The 20,886-nt window shown below is 43.8% G+C and overlaps 1 protein-coding gene and 1 long non-coding RNA gene across 4 annotated transcripts in view; one reads left to right on the forward strand and one right to left on the reverse strand.

Annotated features, from left to right (window-relative positions):
- Window positions 1-20,886, reverse strand: part of Eif4e3 (eukaryotic translation initiation factor 4E member 3) — a 70,995-nt gene that overhangs the window by 45,014 nt on the left and 5,095 nt on the right. Inside the window, exons 1-2 of one of the 3 annotated variants that reach the window (XM_030255548.1) lie at window positions 3,158-3,328; window positions 2,531-2,675 (exon numbers count right to left, since the gene is read on the reverse strand). The exons of 1 other annotated variant lie outside the window; for it this stretch is intronic. The gene's annotated coding sequence lies outside the window, so the exon portion shown is untranslated. Of the gene's footprint in view, window positions 1-2,530; window positions 2,676-3,157; window positions 3,329-20,886 lie in introns of those variants that run through there. One more of the 3 variants, XM_030255549.1, reaches the window with a different exon arrangement.
- Window positions 3,496-10,661, forward strand: Gm52869. The gene is made up of 3 exons (XR_003956343.1): window positions 3,496-3,926; window positions 4,973-5,094; window positions 10,443-10,661. It is a non-coding gene; the product is annotated as a predicted gene, 52869 (long non-coding RNA).

Genomic DNA, 20,886 nt, shown 5'->3' on the forward strand with positions numbered 1-20,886 from the left:
GCGCCGGGAGCAGAGGACCCGAGGGAGAAGGGCAGAGGAACAGTCACCCGGCAAGCCCCTGCAGCTGGGGCCAAGGACAGATGGAAGGTCCGGCCAATGGATCAGTGCGGATGGAGTCTCAAAGTCCAACAGGGCGAGAGAGGAAGGAGAGGTGGATTGACATACCAGCAATCAGAAGGCTGGATGGGAAGGCTGGCAGATGGCTGGAGGAGGGACAGAGGGATGGAAGGGCAGATGGAAGCACAGTTGGATGTGACAGATAGATGGAGAGAGGACCAATGGCCGAACAGATAAAGAGACTCCAATGTCTGAGACTGTAGAACCAAGGTACTAAAGGCCACACTAACAGAGGCCATGGAGTTGTACTGAAGCTGTGCACGCCTAGAGGAGAGGATAAAGTTACCTAACAGTGTAGCATAAGGGAACGAAGTTACTTTCCTTCTATCTCTGGAGCCACGATGTGCCCACAGAATGCCCAGCTTTCAAGAGAATCATCAGAGTCGGCCAAAGTTGTCCAGCTCTGCCTCCAAGCCCAGCAGAGGAAGCAAGAGGGAGCTGCAATTCTGCACTCATAGCCTACACTTGTGAAAATCCAGGAAGTCAATGTAACCAGAGACCGCTGCGTTCACAGTAAGGGGAACCCTCAGGCAAGCCTCCTCCCAGGCCTCAGTTAACTCTGTCTTCAGGAGAAAGGCAAAGGACTGGAGGCATGCTGTATGTTCCCGGCCTCCAGCAGCTGGGGACGTGCTGTTGGTCAACTCGTCCATTTTCTAGCTGACCAGTGTTTATTTTGCTTTCTGCTTGAGAGAGAATAGCTGGAGGATAGGGGTTTTATGGCTTCTTGATAGCTTGTCCTGAACCCAGGGCAGGTGTCCTCCCAAGCTAGCCCAGGCAAGATAAAATAGCAACAAAACAGTCTGCGTGCTTTGTGACCCCTTCTTGGAATGTAACCAGGTTCTGAGCAAGTCTTCCATCCCTGAGATACCAGGGTCCACCTGGTCATATGCATTTGTTGCTTAATCTTTCTTTACCTTTTCAAAAAAAAGCACACCTATGACATCGCTAAAGCCTTTCAGAGAGCTTTACCCTATTAGCTTGTATACCCCTTAAATAATATGATGTGGAAGATATTATCCACCTATCTTATAGATAAGGGACAGAATAGGTAGGTTAACCCCAAGTTCACATGATTAGTACACGGCAAAGCTGGGATTTGAAGTGGTGTGTTAAGACTCTTGAGTTGAGGATTTCCACCGCTAGACTGTTGTGCACATCTGAACAAAAAATAAAGGTCCAGAGAGTAGAAATAAGTCATAAATGGTCTCACCTTCTCCCAAGACAATCAATCTACCTCCCAGAGGAAACTGTTGCCACATGTGTGCATACAAACATACATCTCAACTTATAAACTGTATCTCCAAATCTTTTTATAGAAGAAACAGACGAATTTAACATCAATGCTGCACTTTGTTTCCTTCTTTGGCATTATTGTCTCTGAACATCTTCCATATCAAGACACACAGACCTACCTCACCCAGGGTGTCAACAGGACTCACTATGTAAAGCAATGGCCCCCAACATCTGCTCTTCCTAGCTATTCTCTTCTCTGAGTAAACCCGCCCTGGGCATCTTCATAATTACATCCTCATCCGTTCAGGCTCACTTCAGAGTGAGTTTGGTGGATGAGAACAGCTGCCTGCGTTTAAGACTCTGGTCCACGTTGCCAAGTTGTACAAGATAAGCACATATCCTTGTATGTGATCTATAAATAGCGCCTGACTCTGAGGACTCAGTGACATTTATCTGTATGAAATTCTAAAGCATCCGTAAAGAGGATGGCTGCTTCCTAATGATCACGACTAGTCAAACTGTCAAGAGTCTGACTCTTCCTCATACCCTGTAATAATCACTCAGCCAGAAAGGGCTAGCTTTACACTTCTATCAGCAGTTTCTATAAAATACAAAGTCACATAATAAACTCCTTCTAGGACTTAGGACCAGAAGGAGCCTGACAGTTTTTTCTGCATTACATACCACCCATTCGCTTTGGCTTCTAAGGCCCTCAAAATTACATGTGCTGCCGGATTGTGACACGGATATTCATCAGTGAAGAAGGGGCTCTTGTATTCTCACATTTCTGTTTCTATTTCGATGGCCTGACTGCATGTCTGCATCTTATACTGTGAAGGCCTGAGGTCCATTTGGGAAGTTGGTGACACACAGTGAGTAACATATAAATAACCTCAGGCTAACCAAGAGTTCAGGTGACATGGTTAAGGACGCTGGGAGAAGGGAGAAGACGCTGAGCACTTCTGTCCCCTTCCCACCAAACACATGTTGGTCCTCATTATGCTTCAAAATTATACTTCAGTAAAAACACATTAGGAACATTATTTCACTTGTATTCCCCACTTTGCAAGTAGATGGCAGGAGCCAGAGCCTCCAGGTAGACAGGGCACTTTGTGTTCCCGAAACAAACACAAGGCTATGAGAAAGGAAGCTGGAGGCCCAGAGAGGTGAGGTGACTTACCTGAGGACACTGCTCTAGGACATGGCAAAGGCAGAACTAGACCGTGGGTCTCTTGAGGTCCAGGCCAAGGTGCTCTCTCATTGCATAACACACAATGCAGATGCCTTGGGGTGGCAGGAGAGAGGAAAAGGTGACCCCACAGCCCCTTGCAACAAAAACAACAGAAAGGACTTGAGGCACTCATAAATAATTAAGCAATTAGCTGCAGCAATGACTCCCCTCCCCGCCAGTATCCAGTCACCAAGGCAACTTGGGCAGGGTGCCTGCTGGTTGCCTGGTAACAGTGTGGTCTGTTCCCCTGACATGCTCCCTAGGCATCAAAGGATTTGAGAGCTGGAAAGAACCTTCGAAGGGGATCAGCATTCCAACCCCTTCATTTCCCAAATGAGGAAATGGAGGCCCAGAGAAGCTGGGTAACTTGCCCAGGGTCACACAGCTACTCAGAGGCACAGCCAGGCTCCATTTCCAGTTGCTTTCCATTAGTGTACCAGGGATGCCCCAGGAGAACCATAGATGAGAGAGAAGCGCTCTCTCTCTCTCTCTCTCTCTCTCTCTCTCTCTCTCTCTCTCGTGCCTAGAGGAACATGAGAGTCAAAGCCAGTGAGCAAGCAAGAAAGAGACAGAGACCTTGAGTGCTCATGTGCAATTAGCAGGAGCTGGTAATCCCATCAGCCCAACTTTCATCATCACCATGGTAACATGGGTGAGGTGGGTGCTGGTTGCCTAGTAACAAGTGGTCCTCTCTCTTCCACTCATATCCGGCTCCCTGGGAGGCACAGAAACAGTAGAATGTTGGATTTGGTAGAGAAGACAAGGATGCTAACTCAGTTTCCTCCTTTAAACAATGAAGGATGTGTGGAAAGATTGTGCATATACACAGCTCAGGGAAAGCTAGGGACATTCCCTTTATTTATGCACTCCCACAGCAAAGGGGAGCAAACCTTATACTTTAAAGCCAGAACATGGGTGTAATTGTCTGGTGGTTTCTTGTGTTTTGGTGATGGTGGTGGCTTGTTTTTTGTTTGCTTGTTTGTTTTTATTTTGTTTTGTTTTGTTTTAAAGGAGACAGTTCTACCATGTGTCCATATAGTGGCAATACTACATACAAAACAGCACAGAGTAGATCTTAGCAGTTAGACTTTGAGTCTCTAAGGCCAGAAAGTCTGCGTCACATGTGCCAAGGTTCCATAGGTGAGAAACGGGCCAGTCCGGATCCCGCTGGCCATCATTAATCCAGAAAATGCGCACATGACTGGGCAATCACAAAGATGCTGCCAACATTCCATCCAGTGAATGGTTGCAGATCTGCTATGCAAATGCCACCACCCCAGGCTCTTGAGATCACCACTGAACTATACAGACAGGAGACACCTGTGTCGCAGTGACCAGGGTGCATGTAAGTATATGGCTAGATCTGTACTCACTTGTGCAATTGTCAGATGGGTGCAGGCCCTCACGGGCAATATGCTGTTTACATTGCTGGGCTCCTTCTCTGAGACTTACAGTTTCCTGTTTACAGTTTGTGGTGCTACAAATAAGCCCTAGGAATTACAAAGAAAAAAAAGGATGTCTGTGGCCACTAGGTGGCAGACCTCAGACCTCAGACACAAGCCTGGGGCACAGACCTGCATAGAGCCTCCAGCAAAGCAAGTGTTTACAGTTTCTCAGTCCTAAAGCCATGGCTTGGAGGGGGAACATGAAACTAGTCTGGGACTCCAGTAGGGTGAGAGGAGACTGCAGTGTGTGTTTTAACAGCAGTTGCTTTGCCTGAGTCTGAACTAAGCTTTAACTGCAATCCACGGACAATAAATTTGTTGAGCCCCAAATTCCTCACCCAAGACAAGGAGATGGTGAGATAATCTGCCTTTGGTAGGACTACCCTCTTTTATACGTTGCACATAGTAAAAGTTCAACCAGTGTTACTGACCCAGGATCTAACGGCTCCTGAACTCCATAGCCACCCACTTGCCCACGTGGGCCTTGTCCTGTCTTCCCCATACCTTCTGAGTTGGTCTTCCTTCTTTCATGAGAATACCACCTACCCCTGCTCCTCATTGCTTGAGTCTCAGCAAAGGACACCATGGGAACACACTCTCTTAGCCAGTCTCCCTTTCTTCAAACCTATCTTCTAAACAGCTGACACAGTAGCCAAGCACTGACTCTACCATGCTCTACGGCCCTTCAGACTTCTTGTTACTCTCAGGACAAGCTACACTCTTTCTGGCAGCCAACAGGACCTAAGTTCCTTGTGCCTGTCCATCCCAGAGCTGCCTCTTTTCCTGTCCTCATAACTTCTCCAGGGCCACAGGGCAACCGTGTAGCTGTTTCTTTATTGACGGGCCAATAAAGAAATGAGTCCCTCTGCTCCTCATAGCTGGCTCTGTCTCTTGCTCCAAGCTTCCACTTGAATGTCAAATGACCCCTCCTGATTATTTCTTTCAGAGTCTATGTCACAAGCTTTGTGAATCTACAGTACACCCCCTGCACTCCATCATACACACTGGAATATCTGGTCCCATGTCTCTGTTGCAGCACCCTTCAGAGGTCTGCCACCTGCTGGATTGGTAAGGAGCAAGATTTGGTAAGGAACTGACAAGGGTACCCGAGTCCTGTGGACTGCCTTGCTTCCTGTGTCCACTCCTCCTCTTGTCCATGGACCGCATGTCGGCCCTACTGTGTCCTTTGATTTACTCCTTCTTTGTTCAAGGCTCCAGTGGCTGCCTCTCATAGGATGAAGTCTGAATTCTCCAGTCTAGTGGCTGAATCTTCCACACCTCCTCCTGCCTTCCCAAATGCAGTTGGAAGTCTATTTCCAAATATATGTGAATATATACACGTGTGTGTGTATATAAATAGAGGCACGTAAACATACCTCTATTTACATATTCTTGGAAATATGTAAATTTATATTGAATATATTTGAAAATATATGTGATCCAAGCAAGCCTGCTCCTATTCCCTCCATGTAGCTAAGCTTAGACTTAACAGCTTAGACCTGGGGACAGGTCTGGTCCCTCCCCACTCCCACAGTCCAGTTCTCAGCATCTGTCTGGCTCATGGGAGAATCAGATTTCCTAACCCATTGGCCTACTCACACTGTGGTGCTTACATCTCCTCAGAACTGCCTGAGACTTTTCCTTTCCACCATTAACAATCTCTAACTGTCCCCTGAGGGTAGGCAAAAGTTCCACTGTGTGAGATACAAAGAGATGTGGAGCACTGCCAACCAGGGGCGCAAAGAACCCTCGGACACTTGCTCAGGCGAAAGGGATGCTGGGAATTAACTCTGCATTTGTTGTTGTTTGAAAATCAGAGCCCTGACAATTTCAAAAATAATGGTCACATGCCTAGCCTTGGGAACTCCAAGTAAGGAAAGGGCCTTTGCTGTGACTGCGTACATATCAGGAACATATCAGTAAATGACCAGCTAATTCATGTTTCTCAAAGCCTCAGTTAGCTGAAGCCCCTGAGGTGAGAGCTTGCCTCTTAAGAGCTAAAGAAAAAAAAATACTAAAGTAATGTTTATGGAATGTAAACTTGGCAAATGCCTGAAGAGTGACCCCCTGCAGGAGAAAGATGCCTTCACAAAAGCACCTGTAGAACTATTCTGTTAAATAACATATCTCATATATCTCTTTTTTCCCCTTTCAGTGGCAATGTGATGTGTGTGTATGTATTGTGTCTTGTGTGCATATTTTAAAAGTATGTGTGAAAGAACAGGCTACAGGTCAACAGGTGCCTTTCTCAGTCCAGTCCACTTAACTTTGAGATAGGGTCTCTCACTGAACCTGGTCTTACTTATTCAGCTAGGCTGGGAGGCCAGTGAGATCCAGGGACCCATCTCAGCCTCCTCAGAAGTAGGATCACACCTCTGTGGCCAGATTTTTATACAGGTGCTGAGGATTTGAAACTTATACTTCTGTGTTAAGAACTTAACCTAATGGGCCATCTCCCCAGACCAGTCATTTATTTCTAAAGAGTTAAGTACACTAAAAGTTGGGAATTCATTACCCAACTGATAGGCAGTCAAGAAGTAAAGAAAAATAAAGTAGGATTTAAAATGAAGTCACACAGAAGGGGGGGGGGGGAGTGAGAAAGAAAGATTTGTGTAGCATTTTCAGGACAGTAACTTCCTTGCTAAATGGCTAAATGTTAATTAGGAACATTGAAGATGCTGTCAGACCCTCATCAGGAGGAATCTCTATAGTTATTAAGTCCCCTGAACTAGGACAAATATCAGTAGGAATGATAGAAACAGAGGGCCTGATGATGTCTCATTTGCTTTTACTTTCATTTGTTACACAGCATATACATACTGTTACATTGTATGCTGTAGCATTACTCTCAAAGTTTCTTAGTAGTTTTGGTCAATAACTCACTCTCAGAGGCTAATACTATGTACCTATTGACACAGGGGCCTGTTACAAAACATGAGGTAGAATAATGAGATACCTGGTGGCCCTCTGGTGACTTTGTATTGTTTCAGACTATAAATAGTTGCTATCATTGACAATGATTCCGGGATACCAAAGAATCACTTTGTTCTTCCCAAACTCACTTGAACCCTCAAAACTAGACTGAATTCTCCCACATTTTTGCTCTATTTCCTACCATTCCTAAAATGTCTAAGGGTCATGTTTTCTTAACATATTGAACTTAAATATTTTATGTTACATTAAACATAATCTTGTCAATAAAATGTAGTGCCATTATTTTTCAAATTTTGAAAAAGCATAGTTAATGATGCAAATAATTCCCTATTTTTCATTTTGAGAGAAAATCATTGCAGTACTCTCCTTGCAAGAAACAGGATTTAGCTGTAAGAGGACACAGGCCATCCATAAAGGCAAGATATAAATGAGCAGTGGAGAGAGGCCCCTCCTGTTTAGAAAGTCCGGATGGAAATGAACAGTGGAATCGTTCCTCTGCAGATCAAACAGCGCCTTAATAAGTTGGAGCATCGTGGCTGTTGACTTAATTTAATAGGAAGATACCAGAAAATGACTATGACCCGACCCATGGCAGTGGCCTCGTTTTCTATGTTCATCAGCATTTGGCTAGGGAGGCCTTTCCTTTCATTCTGAAGGAAATTTACCTCTAAAATGGGCTTCAGGCCCTACCTCTCAAAAGCGCCCCATGTTAAAGGAGGGGGAAAAAAAGCCCTGAATAGAACTGAATTGTCGAAATGAAGAGTGTGGTCAAGTCCTTTATCAAAGACAGAATCAAAATACTTCTTTTACCAGGCAATCTGGTAAGTACAGGTTGTCATGGAAACAGGATGTATTCCGATTATAGGAGGAATGACATTGTTCATCTAACTAGGTGTTCATCTCTTCTAAATGGGGAGAAATTGTTGTAGCTGAAATCCATTATATTTCTTTCAAATCTGCATTAAAAACAATCATTTTCTTTCTTTTATGTAGGAATGCTCAGACACAGAGCCCCTCTCTCATAAAACGGAGAATTAAAATTACTTGCAAAAGAATTGGTGTGTAAATAAAAAGACATAAAATGAAAATGAGTCCTGTAACATGAACCTATCGATGCACTGTGAAAGGTTGGGAGAGCAGGGGGGCCAGGCAGTATAATATACAGCCTCCTTACCCACTGCAGGGCATGCCTTTCTTCAATAGCATTAGCAACTGGATTGAATAGAATATTCCATGCCAGAGTAGCTGTCTGGAAGTTGAGGTGAGTTGCTGACAAGTTTGATGTTCGACTTGGATTCCTAGTGGAACCATAGAGGGGGTGGGGACACAGAGCTGAGTGGCAGCTTCCACTCTTTATCAACAGCTGAGAAACATGGAGGCCAGGCTGTTGATAAGAGATAAAGATCTTTCTGGATCAAACTACCTAGAAAAGCAACCATTCTTTCCCTTTTCCAGGTAGAAAATATTTTCTCCACCTCTCTCACAAAAAAGGAAGGAATTTTTTTTTTGTTTTTGTTTTTTTTGGGTTTTGTTTTTGTTTTGTTTCTTTCAAGACAGGGTTTTTCTGTATAGCCCTGGCTGTCCTGGAACTCACTTTGTAGACCAGGCTGGCCTTGAACTCAGAAATTCGCCTGCCTCTGCCTCCCAAGTGCTGGGATTAAAGGCGTGTGCCACCATGCCTGGCAGGAAGCAATTTTTTAAGTTTTGTTTTTATGTCCCTAGCTATGCTGAGGTCTCTACAAATCCCTTATTTAGGCACTAAGACCAGTAATAAATACAAAAATAGAAACAGCAGGCTGGAGAGATGGCTCAGTGGTTAAGAGCACTGACTGCTCTTCCAGAGGAGTCCAATTCCCAGCAACCACATGGTGGCTCACAGCCATCTGTAATAGGGATCCAATGCACTCTTCTGGTGTGTCTGAAGACAGTGACAAGTGTACTCATATACATAAAATAAATACATATTTTTTAAAAATGGGAATAGCTCCAACATATATAAAGAACACTTTAAACTCAACAAGAAAATGAATGACTTGACTAGAAAAAGAATAAAACAGATCTTGAAATCTCACCGAAGACATAGAGGCAGCAAATAGCATAAGGAAATATGTTCAACATTCTTTATCATCAGGAAATTTAAAACAACAGTGACATAACTCACTAGAATGGCTAAAGCCTCAAACAAATGCTGGCACGAATATGGAGCAGTGGGGCCTCACACTCATTGCTGGGGATGCTAAATGGTACAGGCACTTTGATAGAACCCATCAGCACCCTAAAAAGCAAGGACTCCTCATCCTACAAGACCAAGCAATAGCACCCCAGTTCTTTATGAGGTACAAACACATAGACAAATGTTTACAGCAGCTATACTCATGACTGCCATAATTCAGGTGAAACCAAGGTGGCCTTTAGCAGGTGAGTTGACAATAGAATAGTACTATTAAAGAGAAGTGTGCCTGTTATTAAACCATTAAAACACACAGGGTAACCACTTTATTAGTTGAGGTAAACCAATCTAAAAGGCCACATACTGTAGGAATCCAAACCCACAACATTCTGGAAAGAAAACGATGGAGACAAAGATCAGTGGGCTCACGGAAGGAAGAGAGAGATGGACAAGTAGAACATGGGGACTTCTAGGGCAGTGAAGATATTCTCTATAGTACCACAATGGTGGGCATGTGTCATTACATATCTGCCAAAATCAAGAGCCAAGTATAAGGTGTCGTGTGACGATGCTGCTGCAGCAGTTATCTCAGAGGATGCACTCTGGTGTAAGACATGGCATCAGGGACGGGGTGGGAAGCATTTTCTACTCAGTTTTGCTGTGAGCCTCAAACTACTTTAGTAAGTAGAACTGCCAGCTTCATAGTGCATGCCAGAGGGATGTAGCTGGAGTAGCTGAGGTTGTAGCATCACAAGCTGGAGTCCAGCCTAGTCTATGCCCTTAATGGTGCTGGTGACATGGCACAGTGGGTAGGAAAGAGCTTGCCACACAACCACGCAAACCTGAGTTTGGGGTCCTACGTAAATTCTGGGGTGACTTGAGAACTTGTTAGTCCAGCACTCAGAGGTACAGACAAGTAGATCCTGGGAGCATGTTGGGTAGGAAGCCTTGCTTTCCCATCCCCCTCAAAACAAAAATATCAACATCCACTAAGGGATCCAATCTCAAGGGACTATGACTGGGCACCGAATGCCCTCTTCCTGCATTCATATGAGTATGCATAGGTGTGAAAACATGTATGTGCGTGCGTGCACACACACCTACCTCCATTTTCATCAGTACTTAACCATGTCCTGCACTCCCTTATCTAATCCACAGATAGGCCTTATGGTGCAGGCAGGTAACATTATCTTCCCCGTCTCACACGTTGGATTTTAATAGCATTCCCAACATGTAGCAAACAAGTATGGACTTGCAACCCAATCCCCTATGTCCTAGCCTGTCTTCCTAACACTTGCCCATCCCTCTACAGGCCTCTACCCCCCGAAAGCACCTCCATATCGTCTGAGAAATGAGGTAGGCTCTTGACCTGCGCACGTATTCACATTGTGTCTCTGAGCATTTGAAACAGCATGGCGGGGGACAGCACCTCTGTCCGTGGTGTATTGTAAACACCCACCCACTGAATAAACAGTACAACTGGCACACATCAGACTACAAGTTAAAGCAAGTCGGTATGTATCATAAACTCAGCTGAGTCACCTGCTATGGGAGGATTGTTTGCATGTCATAAACCCACAGATACAATCTCTATCAGGCCTTGATGGTATGGCTCAGCGTTTGCCTGGCATTGAAAGGGGAATGAGGAAATATATTCAGAGTCCACTTATAGACTTGTATAAAAATTGCATTATGTTTTCAGCATGTTAAAAATAATCAATTAAATTTTTAAAATCTCAGTGAAGCCCAAGCACAGACAAAGGAAGAAAAAAGAAGCACACCAAGACAGAGGATCCTCAAGAAAAAAAATTATGTGGGAAAGAATGAGAGCAAAGTTAGAGAGTTCTTTTCATAGAAAATAATTTGGGTACGAAGACAGAACAGTCGGACAATGTCTGCAACTTAATGAGAAGATAAAGCACGACTGTCCATCTAGGACTATGCGCTAAGTAAACACTGCTCAATTACAAACGTGAGGAAATCTCTATCAGGAAAACAGTGAGCATGCTTTCGCCATTCCTCCCGTCCAGCGCATCATAAATAAACAAGATGACGGTGAGCAGGGCAGAATGCAGGCACCGGCTGGGTGCTTGGCACACAGGGATGAAGCCCCCTAGGTCTTCCTGTGTAACTCACTGCTCACACTTGGAGAGGGAGACACTGGCACCCAGAAATGGCCGTGGACACAGAAGGAGTCTTAAGAAAGGGCTTTCTCTAGACAGAGTACCAGGAAGGGAAGAGCTGGCAAAGGCGGAAGCCCACAGACAACACCGCCAGCCAAATACAAAGGACACAGCTGTCACTGTGCAGCTACGCAAGCCAGCAACACCAGGAGGGAACTCAGATCTGGGAAGCCCAGAAAGCAATGGCGCGAGGTGAACAAAAACCGGGTCCGAGGAAACTGCAGTCCGTAAGGGGGTAACGTGCTCGCCTGGAAAGTGTGGGTTCAATTCCCAGAGCCCAGGTAGAAAAAAAGAAAAGAGTGGTCGCCTATGTTTGTGATGCCAGTAGGAGAGGGGTGCACGGGCAGATATCTCGAGTGTCACTGCCAACCATCCCAGAGGTGGAGACAAGCAGACACTGGGATTCTCTGGTCAGCCAGCTTAGCCTTCTTGGGGAGTTCCAGACCAGCAAGGGACTCCATGTCAAGAAACCAAGGTGAACCGTGCCTGGGGAGTAATGACATCCAAATAATTTCCACAGGCACACGCATGCGTACGAGCACACACAGAGAGACACAGACACACGAGCAACACACACCAATTAAAATAACCATGACCCAACAAAATGCTATTTACAAGAGATGTGAATAAACTGAAAGGAAAAGAGCAAAGAAAGAGACCATGTAAGCAATGGAAGTGGTTAACTAATGTCAGGGAAAGCTGAGCTAAGCTCCTCAGCAACAAGGAAGGGAGCAGCGCACCCTGAATCACCCCTGCCAGGGGGACGGCTCATCCTAAATACTTGTGTCCCAAACAACTAGGCTTCAAAGTCTTAGGATACAGGAAAGGATGCCTGATTGGTTGTCAACTTCTAGCCTTCATGTGCACACATGCATGTGCATCTCCACACACACCTCCACACATCAACATGCACATATGTCACATATGGGGGGGGGTTGTCTATTTCCAAATGCTTGAAAATTAAACACTATTCATATGGAGAAAAATAGTAAAGAAATTTAAATATATATATATATACTTGAGTTAACATACGGCAAAATCTGTCAAAGAAGTGAAGTTGCTGCTGAGGGGGAATTTATAGCATTTGATGCCTACACGGGAGAAGAGAAAAGCCCTCCATCGATCAAGTGAATCTTTACATGGAAGAACTGGGCATGGTGAGTCACACCTGTAATCCTAGCACTCAGAAGGCTGACAGGGGGAAATCGCCACAGAGTAACCATGCCAGTCTCAGACCCTGCCTCATAAAAATAAGGATGGAAGGAAGGGACTGAAGGGAGAGGAGAGTCAACCCCAGGCAGACAAAAGAAAATACAGATGAAATCAAAAGCACGAAAAGAATAGAGAAACATCAATAAAGCTTACTTAATGTGGCATTCATAGAGAAATTAGATTAAAAGAGAAATGAAAAATAAGAGAAAAATTAAAGGAAAAACAGAAAGAAAAAAAAAGAGCGATAATTTGCAGCAAGCAAAGCTTGAAAGGTATCATGCCCAGAAGATGAGTGCTTTGAGAGCTGCCCCAGGGCCCTCCCGAGCAAGGAGGGCAAGCACAGGCCAGAAATTGGTATTTAATGGATCGTTAGGATGAAAATAATCATGATGTGTGAGTTTCATAAAGTACGCAACAGAAACCTGTGATAGCCACGTCACAGCCTGGGACATGCTCGAGGATGCCGGGATGAGTTCTTACGCAGTGAGTGAGGACTCAAAACAGCACTGTAGACTGTGCTAAGTCACAGATGTGTGCTGTGTGCGAACTACAAGAAAATGCTAAAGTCACAATGAAGCAGAGTAAACAATCCAACCAAGGATCTAACAGGAAGTCAAAAGAAACAGTGACCTTCAGAAAAGGAGAGTGGGTGAAACGAGCAGGAAGCAAACTGCAGGAAGACGGATATAAATGTTACGATACCGATATTCTCATTAAATGTAAACAAACTATATTCTAACTGCATGTTAGGGATTGCTAAACAGGATGACAAGCAAGACTCAAGCAGAAAGCTACCTGTCTTTACAAAAAAAAAAAAAAAAAAAGACAGTTGAAAAATTAGTTACTATAGTTTTTCTACTATGTAGATGTGAATCTCTTCCCAGTCTTATTGTAAAATATTTTTATTGCAAGTTATGCTCAGGATATGATCATAAAAACAAATTACAAAGCAAGCTACAACACACAATCCCTCCTCCTCCTCCTCTTCTTCTTCTTCCTCTTCTTCTCCTTCTTCTCCTCCTTCTTCTCCTTCTTCTCCTCCTTCTTCTTCTTCTCCTTCTTCTCCTTCTTCTTCTCCTCCCCCCCTCCTCCTCTCCCTCCCTCCCTTCCTTGTCCTCTACCTGCCTCCCTCCCCCAACAATGTGTATCTTTAAGTTAATTCTTACAGTCATTTTGTTCTAACAACAATTCTTCTCATGCAATGCCACATTAAGAAAGCCAGAACAAAGGTGTTTGTTTTCAATACCAGCAATGAAGACTAGTTGAGAACACAGATGCACCAATGTGCAAAGAGGATACAATAATTTCAAGTTCTAGCCCTGACAGCACTCTAGAGTATACAACCAAAATGGTTACAAGTTCAAACAGAAATATGGGAAGCCAGAATTGCAGTTATGGATTTAACACTCCTCTCACAGTAGACCAGAAGAAAAAAATCAGAAAGAACATAAATATCTTAACAAAATGCCAATCACCTTGATCTGATGGACATTTGATAGAGCATTCCATTCAATAAAGACACAATACACTCTTGTCAAGTGCATGTGAAGTTTATTTGTTTTAACCAACAAGACACAGCATATTCCAGGCCACAACTAGTGTCAATAAATTCAATAGAATTTGAGTCACACAAGTATGTTCTCTGATGAGTGGAATTATCCAAAGGGGAGTTGGAAGCATTCTGCAATGAGTGGCTACAAAAACACATACACTGAATTCATGGGATGCGGCTGAAAGGAGAGAGGACAGTCTGCGGCACACAAATCAGAAAGATGACCTCAAGGCAAGGGACCCAGCTCCCACGCTAACCCAGGAAACCAAGCTGGACAGAAGTGAAGGCGAAAGAAAGCTAAGGTCAGAGCAGAGAACAATACAACAGAAACAATACGGGGGAGGGCAAATCAATGAAACCAATGTGTAATTCTTCAAGGTTTCTAAACATTGATTAAGTTCTAGTTACAGGACTTAGAAAAATCAAAAAGGCATAAATTACTGATGTCATAGTTGAGACAGGTGATATCAATGCTGACTTTATAGATACACAGAACGTAACAAAGTGCCGGGAAGTTCCAGGTGTACTTTGTGAAAGTCCCTAATAACCACTAACGACTGTATGTAGGAGAAAAGATATGCTTGTGCTAGTTACGCTTGTTAACATTTTGCTTAGAATTTTTGTATTTATATTCATGAGAGTCACTGTGTGCGTCCTTCCCTCTTAGGTCAGATTTACCCTGGAAGGATAACAGCAACTTGCATGATTATGTAAATAGGTAAATCCACGACGTTACTAATAGATGCAAAGAGACATCTGTAAAATCTGACATTTATAACCAAACTTTAAAAAGCTGGAGAAACTCCCAGCAAAGTCAGAGTGAAAGGCAACCTGCTCACATGTGGGCATTTACAAAGACGCACAGTTACTATTACACCTAATTGTGACCTGCCAAACACTTCCCCATTGATAACGAGAGGGAGACCTCTACGGTCTGCTCTCATCATTTGTTCAAGATAATTCTGGAGCCTATCACCAAGGCAACGGCGTTATGAAAGAGAAAGATAATTCCTAGATTGGAAGAGAAGTTAAAGTCATCTTCAGTCGCAGATAATAATCTATACGTAAACCTGATGGGACTTCCCCAAAGGGCTACTAGAGTGGATAATTTAGCAAAGTTTCAAAATACAAGAACAATTTCCAAAATTCAATCCAATTTTTGTACTACCTGGAAGGGAACTTTCTTTAGATGCTATTTACAATAATTTAAAAGTATGAGATGCTCATAAGTAAATCTGACGAACAATATACATGAACAAATAAATACAGATCTGTGAAAAGAACCTAAGGGTGATCCCAAACGTCCTGGTTTTATCTCTGCTGCCATGGTAAAGCACGCTGATGGAAGGCAAGCTGCGGAAGGAGTCCTAAGTTACAGTCCATTACTGCAAGGAAGTTCAGACAGGAACGAAAAGTGTCCTGTCCACAGTGAAGCAGAGAGTCAATGCATGGCTCCTGGCCTTCTGCAGCTCAGATAGCTAGCTTCCTTTCCGTCCAGACAGTTCAGGGCCCAGCCACCATTCAGGGGTGCCGTCCCACCTCAAAGGATCATCAAGAGGATTCCCCAGACATGCCCACAAGCCAATCTGATTTAGAAAATTCTTCATCAAGACTCTCAGGTGACAGGTGAAACTAAACAGCTCGCCAAGTAAGTGACAAGCTCCGCCCTGCTAGGAGGAGACAAGGCTCTGAAGACTTTAATCACTCACTGCATAATCCCAATTGAAATCTCAGCGTCCATTTTTTTTTTTTTTTTGCAGAAGTTGGTAACTTTATTCTCAAACACATATTTAAATGGTAATGACTCAGAAGTAGCCAAATTTTGGAAAAAAAGAATAACATTGGAAGAACAGCAGTGTCTCTTTTTGAGGTTCATTGTAAAACCACAATAATCAATGCAGTGTGGCATTGAGATCCTGAAAGAGATGGCTGGAACAGAGGAGAGAGTCTAGAAATAGACCCACAGATGTATGGACAATTTGTTTTTGACCAAGATATAAAAGCAACTGAGTAAGCAGTAAGGTTAACGAAGGGCGCTGGACCAACTGGACGTCTGTACGAGGCTGGGGGAGACCCTTTGACTGCACTTCAGACTATTTATAAAACGTAATTAAATGTGGAACATTTTTTTTTTAAAAAGCTGAATGCAAAATAAAAAATAATAAAACTACTTGAAGAAAATATAGGAGAAAAATCTTAGTGATGTGGTAGAGGCAAGAATTCACCAAAACTATAATCCCTTTAATAATCAAAATGAAAACATGAGACTTGATAAAAATTAAAATCCCTTGCTTTTTCAAATACATTAAAGAGGTTTCCATGACGGCTCAGTGGGCCAAGTGTGGTGATCTAAGTCTGGTCACCAAGAAGCACATGGTGGAAGGTTAGAAACACCTCCTGCAAGTTGTCCCCTGACCTGAACACATGGCATATGTGGCCCTTGGGGCATGTGCAGCACACATACAAACAAGAGTGAATTTGGTCAAAAACACAATAAGGGACAAAAGACTCACACAATGAAAAAATATGCACACAGTTTTGTTTTGTTTTTTAACATGAAGTGTGTTTATTAGGAAAAACCACTGCTAAGATTCATAAGTCGTCCTCCTGCACTTAGTCCTAGGCCAGGAATATCCAGTGACTGCCCAGGGAAAGAACACCATGTTCTTTCGGTTTTGCCTACGGAAAAGGAACTTTATGGCAGTTCAATGTCAAGACATGAAAGCTACATCTATGATATAAAGTAGCATCTAAAACCACGGTGGCTTCAAGAGTTGCCAACTCTCAAAAAACAAAACAAAACAAAACAACAAAACAAAACAAAACAATAATGGATACACAGCCTGCTAAAAAATATGGGCAAAAACTGGACAAGCTCATCAGTAAAGGATATATAGAAATGGCAGGTGAGCATCTGAAAAATTGCCTGTATTGATTATTCCCAGTCTAGTAGATCTCTGTCAGCTATGCTGTTGGGTACAAAAGCAAACTACACCATTTCCAGATGTCTAAAATCTTAACCTGCAGACCTCCAAAGCATCTTTCTCAGTACTCTACTGGCATCTACAGAGCATACGAATAAGGAGCTAATGGGAAAAAAGAAAGATGTGAGCTCTGCTTTATGGGAGTGCTGACACACAGTAGGGGGTACAGACACACAGTAGGGGTACAGAATGCTATGGAAGGAATGAGGGCACAGCTGAGCAGAGAGCAGTCCAGACTAGACAAGGGTAATGGAAGGGGAGTGGGAGCATTTGGAGGCGTTCTGAGAGGCGATGAAGCTTAGGGACTGTAATCAGGCCTCGCGTGATCTTAGGTAGGTCATGCAGACACAAGCCAAAGCACCTTCAGTGGCCTGAGTATGTCCTACACTGTTCCCCCTCCTAAGGCCTCCACTCTGTCTCCCACGCCACCGCATTATGGATCAAGTTTCCAGCACTGGAAGGCTTCAGGGGACACAAACCATATCTGAAACCACAGCAACAATCTAGAAAAATCAACAAATAATAGATGCATCTTGAATGGTGGCTCTCTCTGTCCTATACCTTAAAGCACCTTGAAGGAATGTGCCTCAAAAGCTACACCTTAGAAAATGTATACAATTACAACATTCAGTGCACTATTTAATTGTGTGTGTGTGTGGGGGGGGGTTACACCTACATGTGAGAGTGTACATCTATGTGGAGGCCAGAAGACAACCTTGGGTGTCATTCTTTAGGTGCTACCTACCTTGTTTTTGGGGGACAACACTCTCATAGACTTGGAGTTGCCAAGCTGGGCCAGGCTAGGTTGGCCAGCCAGTGAGCCCATCTCTGCTCCCACAACACTGCAACTATAAGCACATACCATCGTGCTTGGCTTTTTATATGTGTTCTTGAGCTGGAATTCAGCTCTGCCTGGTGACAAGACAAGCACTTTACCAACCATGCTGTCTCCCCGGCTCCTAGTTGGTTTTGAGTAAGTGGAGAGGGTAGAAGCGGGGCATGTGGTCTCATCCATGGCTAGCTCCACACACCTCAGGAGGACTGTTAGGTGGAGGACTGTTAGGTGGAGGTTTCATGCCTTAACCCTCTAACCTCAGGGCAGCACCCACATCCTGCTGGATCCTTCAAGTCAAACTGAGGACCACAACACTAACTAAGTTCAACCACTAGAGGGAGCCACTCAGCTCGTGAGTGAAATGGAAACCAGAAGAATGGTCACCTGAAAGTAGGCTCCTAGCTCCAAATCTTCAGAGGTGAGCACACTACCTGGAGTAACTGCAGAAGCCAAGTAAGTAAGGGGGAGGGGGCATTGTGGTGGCGAGGGGCAGGGCGAGAAATAGATGATCTGATGGCGGAGTGGGGAAATGGAGCAGGGCTCTAAGGAGGGAGGGTGAGGGAGATAAATACAAATGGAGGCCAGAGGAAGGTAAAATAACAGTAAAGATGTCTAAAAAGATCGTAAATGTTAATAATTACCTGAAAATACCTGTAATACATGTAAATCAGGGAATACATAAACAAATATAAGTTTGAATGAAATATTCCCAACTTGACTGGCAATATTCTCTTCAAAAGCTATAGATTAACAAAGATTCTGACATGAGGCACGAGAAACCCTCTTCTGGGTTGTTAAGATTGTCAACAAGACTCCCAAAACATATGTGCAGTGTTCAGAGGACTCAAGGTAGGTCTAACCAAAAGCTTCCTCTCTGAGTATTAGCTCTCACGATACCAGGGAGCACCATGCAGGCTTCCAAAAGAGGGAAACAGCCAATAGTCCTATCCACCTGTGACATCTAGAAGGCACAACAATAACCAGCATAGCAACATAGCTGCATGCAGCAGCATAACAAACATAGGCTGCAGTAGTGGCACACATACCTCGGCAGTAACCAACTGCTCTCTAATTAGACTCAAGACTTACGCAACAAGTGGGAAATGATGTCCAGTACTGGAAACCTCGCCAATTAATTGGTTGTTGGAGAAGTCATGGATCATGAAGGAGAATCTACAGCCATCACTTTACTAAACCAATATAATCTCTAACTATCGTCAAAATATTTATCCTTATACCCACAGATAAGTATAGTTCTTACCCCTGCTCACCAAGGAAGCGTCTCTATGCAACTGATGAAGACCACTATAGAAAACTACAACCAATCAAAATGCATAGCTGTGGAGCCCAGTCCCACCTGATACATCTACAATACAACCCTGGTACCTAAGGCTCATGGATCGATCGTTGTGAAAAACTGCAGGCAGAAAGGCCATCGGAGGTAGAAGATCAGGAAGTCTGTTGTAAAACTGTATCTCCCAGGAATGCAAGAAAATCTACACCCATGAAGCCTCACCAACATGGCAGCCTAACCATGACCCAAAGACGGACACCACCAACAGACATGCTAATATGTGTGGAGGAAACCTCGGGAGGCTCCAGCCCTAACGTGGTCAGCCCCCAAAACGTGCTTGTAACACATTCTACAGTCGGAGCAGACTTTACATGTAGTAAGTATAGATATACAAATATATATTAACAATTAAAGAAAAAGATGACATGAGTTTGCAAGAGAACAAGGTGAGCACATGGGAGGGGCTTAGAGGGAGAAGGGGGAGGGGGAGATGACATAATTACATTATAATCTCAAAAGATGATTTCAAAGAAAGGTTATTCCTCATTCTGAGGCATGACTTTAAGTCACTTGAGTATTTAATGCATTAAACAAGTATCAACAATTTGATGGTCCCTCGTGATCCTTCTCAATACTGGAAGTACCTTTCCACTGTAGTGTACTTTCTTGAAAAGCTCTCACCTGTTCAGATGCAGATGCAAGAGGGTGTTTTACATATACTACCCAATGCCTCTAAAAACACTGCACAAACCTGCACACAGGGGACACGGGGCCTTTTGGGTGATTTAAGACACGTGCAGAACACAGTGTTGTTTTTCCCTTCCCAACTTTGTAGTAGGAGGCTCGGCCCATTTAACACACTGTGCTGATGGTTTTCCTGTCATTACATGTCGGTTATTAATAACTGAGGGTAGAAGGATGGCTCAGTGGTTAAGAGTGTACACTGCTCCTGCAGAAGACTCAGGTTCAGTTCCCAGCACCCATATCTGGCAGCTCACAGCTGCCCATAAGTCCAGTCCCAGGGGTTCCAAAGCATCTGCGCTCTGAGGGCACCTATAACACACAGTAATAATGCCTACCCACCCCATCTTTATGTGGAATTGGGATATCCATCTTCCCCTGACTCTTTATTCTGTCTGAGCTTAGGTTATATAATTACCACTCTGAGCAGTTGGGTGTTTTATAGAAGTACCTAGACAATGCACACAAAACACCCAGTGTATCACTACACAGCAGAGCATATGGCTGATAGAAGGGTACTGACTGAAACCCTCTATATGTCCCCCAAGCTCACATCAGCATCCTCCTGCTACAAATACTGAAGCTTATGCAAGAGGCAAACTGGTACCGTCCACAAAACGAGGCTGACTTCTGTGGCCATTCCCAGGACAGTACAAGAAGTCCGACCCCTCAGGCTGACATTCACTCAGAAAACCATGAGCAGAAGTCTGTATGACTCTGGACAACTCTCCACCCTTTAATAAGGTCACAGCGATGGCTTCATGTTAACACAAATTGGGCTTCACTTTGAATTATTTGCAATTCTGTCCTCTTGGGCCATTCATTGTACAACTGTCCCCATTACCTAATTTCAGGAAATTTTCATTACTCTTTTTTTTTTTTAAGATTTATTTATTATTATATCTAAGTACACTGTAGCTATCTTCAGACACACCAGAAGAGGGCGTCAGATCTC

The sequence above is a fragment of the Mus musculus genome, chromosome 6 (genome assembly GCF_000001635.26).
Source record: "Mus musculus strain C57BL/6J chromosome 6, GRCm38.p6 C57BL/6J".
Lineage (NCBI taxonomy): Eukaryota > Metazoa > Chordata > Mammalia > Rodentia > Muridae > Mus > Mus musculus.